Raw genomic sequence first — 3,004 nt, 5'->3', positions numbered from 1 at the left:
TTTTTTTTTTTTTTAAGCTTTTATTTAAGTAATCTCTATGCCCAACTTGGGGCCCAGACTCCAGACCTAGAGATCAAGAGTCATGCTCTCTTCCGGCTGAGCTGGCCAGGCGCCCCCAGCAGTATTCAGGCTTTAAAAACCAAATGAATTGGTCAAGCTCTTATCAGAGCTCTGCTTCCGTTTTCAAATGCACCTTTTCCTCCTCATACCCCTTGTCGGCAGGGACCGGTCATGGCGCTGAGCCCTGAGTAGTGTGCGTATGTCTTGGGATTTAATTCACTAGGTGTGTCTTGGGCAAGGCTTTGGGCAAGAATGTCAGACTACATTTTCAAGTTAATGCTGTTTAGAAATGCCGACAGAATAAGGAGTGCATTCAGGGCTGTGTGGGCAAAAGTGACCTATTGGGAGGGCTGCTTTGCAGCAGAGGGGAAGACCACTTTGCCAAGCATTAGCCAAGTATCTACCTCGTTGTCATCCTTCACACAAGGCAGGCCTTTTGCCATTAGGCAAAGTCTTCCTGGAAAGACCTCTCTAAAATCAAAGTGGACTCGGGGGCGCCTGGGTGGCTTAGTCGGGTAAGCGTCCGACTTTCGCTTAGGTCATGATCTCGCGGTTCGTGGGTTCGGGCCCCGCGTCGGGCTCTGTGCTGGCTGCCAGCTTAGAGCCTGGAGCCTGTTTCGGTCTGTGACTCCCTCTCTCTCTGACCCTCCCCTGCTCATGCTGTCTCTCTCTCTCTCTCTCTCCTNCTCCATAAAGTCCTGCTGAGGGCCCCTGGTGGCTGGGAAATGGGCAGAGTACACGGGCCACGCTAGGCCTTTTAGATGCGCCAGTGTATATGTGGAAACGGTGCTGTGTGCATTCAGCAGGCTGTTGGTAACTTATCGCTGTTATCCGTCTTTGCAAGGTGTCTCCTCAGTGCAAAATTCTTGTGGGTCAGCTTAAACCCCTCAATGTCTAGCACCTTCCTAAATGTTTCCTGCTGTCTCTGAATTTTCTGGCTTCAGAGGTGTGTGTGTGTGTATGTGTGTGTGTGTGTGTCTGTGTGTGTGTGCGTGCACGCGCGTGCTCGCATACTGGGGGTGGGAAAAAGGAGTACTTTTTCTTGGATTTAGCTTATTTTGATAGCATCTAATAAGCGGCCCCTTTATTTATTATACATGTAAACCCGGTTAAGATTCGGTGAACAGAGATTATTTTCCAAACTCGTGAATTGTTTTGCCTTGGAAATTCAGCGCATACCCCAATGGACTCTTTACAGGCATTTGAAAACCAGCATGTGATGAATATTAGCCTGTGACAGTCTTAAAAAGTGGCTGCTCCCTTATTATAATTCATTTAAATAGCTCTGCATGTCTTAAGTTCTCATTCTGAGCGGTCCAATTAATTTTCTGTGTGGGGCGTGAGTGTGATGGATTATTTAATGCAACCGCAGCAAGTACTCTACTAGTTGGGGTTCTTCATATCATTTCACACGTTAGGACTATATTGGGGGGAAATCCTCATCCCTGAAACCTGGAGACAACTGGGTATCTCTTGGTTAATTATGTGTCTCAGCACCAAAGGCCTGCTGTGAACTTGTTAAGCCAGTGAAGAGGGAGTTTTGTTTTTGGTTGTAACAAAGCTGTTTGCAGAAAACGGAGCCTTAGCAACCTTCTTCTTTGACTAATGAGATCTAAGATATTCTACAGCNCCAACAAGTGCCCTTCCCCATGCTAACAACCCCCCTCCCCCCCCCCCCCCCACTTTTTGTTAAATTTATCTCTTGACCAAATGTTTCAAAAATGCCAAAAGAAACTTTTAGCAGTTTCTGGATGAGGAAGTCGTTTGAAGATTGTTTCCCTTCTACCTTCTCTAAATTGTCTTTTCATACCGCATACCCCTTTTGTGTATGGCAGTAACATTCTCCCTACTTGTTAATTGCCAGGAAGGAAGAACAATCAGGAATATATACGCTTATGTAATTATTTGCGTACGTGCAGTTGACAATCCTAGTTTAGTCTAATTAAATTCCTTAACTCCAGTTTACCTGAAAGCCCCACCTCCCCAAGGCCACTTTGGCATCTCTCTTAGGTGAAGACTTAACTTCTTCTCAGCACAGGCAGCCAAGAAGCAGCAATGGCCAACTCATGGGCTCGTTTATTTCCCATGACTGGTGGTGTTTGATCTGCTCTTCTTTCTACAGCCCTTTATTTATTGTACAGACTTCCCATTGACAAGTGCATGTCTTCAGTATACTCAATTCCTGAGTTCCTGAGATCTTGATTTTTTTTTCCCCAGACCTCTCATCTTGTGTGGAACACGGACAGCACTAGCAGAAGGAACAGTGGCAGTGAATCCTTGTAAACCTCTGTAAAAATTAAATCACACCAATTGGTGGAGCGAGTCAAGGGATATAGTACCTGTTCGGGATTAGTTTTCGACGACACTGCATCTCTTGGTCATTAGGAGGGAGAGCTATGATCTCTGCNTGATGGTGCAGAGCCTGCTTGAGATTCTCTCTCTCTCCTTCTCTCTCTGCCCCTCCCCTGTATGCACGTGCTCTCTCCTAAAACAAATAAACTTAAAAATAAAAGCCCTCCTGGAGTGCCTGGGTGGCTCAGTCGGCTAAGCGTCCCAACTTCAGCTCAGGTCATGATCTCATGGTTCCTGGGTTCGAGCCCTGTGTCGGACTCTGCTGACAGCTCAGAGCCTGGAGCCTGCTTCAGATTCTGTGTNTCCCGTCCTAACCACAAGCAGAACCAGGTTGCAATCCGGGAAGGAGGTACTCTGTGCATCGAGCTGCTTGTGGAGTGATGTGTCTTTGGCATTTCTCTGGACTCTCAGGGTTGCATCACTATATAAAGATTACTTTTATCAGAAGCCATTAGTCTATATTGGGATGAGTAGCTACACATCCCAGTATCATAAGGTCATACAACGTTTAACAATTCCACAAAAGGTGCTGGACAAGAAAATCTGAAGTTTGAGGATCACTTACCATAACATTTTGCGACTTACCGTGGCC

General features: G+C 46.3%; 1 protein-coding gene across 1 annotated transcript in view; it reads left to right on the top strand.

Annotated features, from left to right (window-relative positions):
* Positions 1 to 3,004, top strand: part of GPC4 (glypican 4) — a 102,562-nt gene that overhangs the window by 64,604 nt on the left and 34,954 nt on the right. The window lies entirely within an intron of this gene.

The sequence above is a fragment of the Crocuta crocuta genome, unplaced genomic scaffold, assembly GCF_008692635.1.
Source record: "Crocuta crocuta isolate KB4526 unplaced genomic scaffold, BGI_CrCroc_1.0 scaffold475, whole genome shotgun sequence".
In the NCBI taxonomy this organism is placed as follows: Eukaryota; Metazoa; Chordata; class Mammalia; order Carnivora; family Hyaenidae; genus Crocuta; species Crocuta crocuta.
Note: the sequence above shows the minus strand (reverse complement) of the source record. Positions and strands in the feature narration are given on the sequence as shown.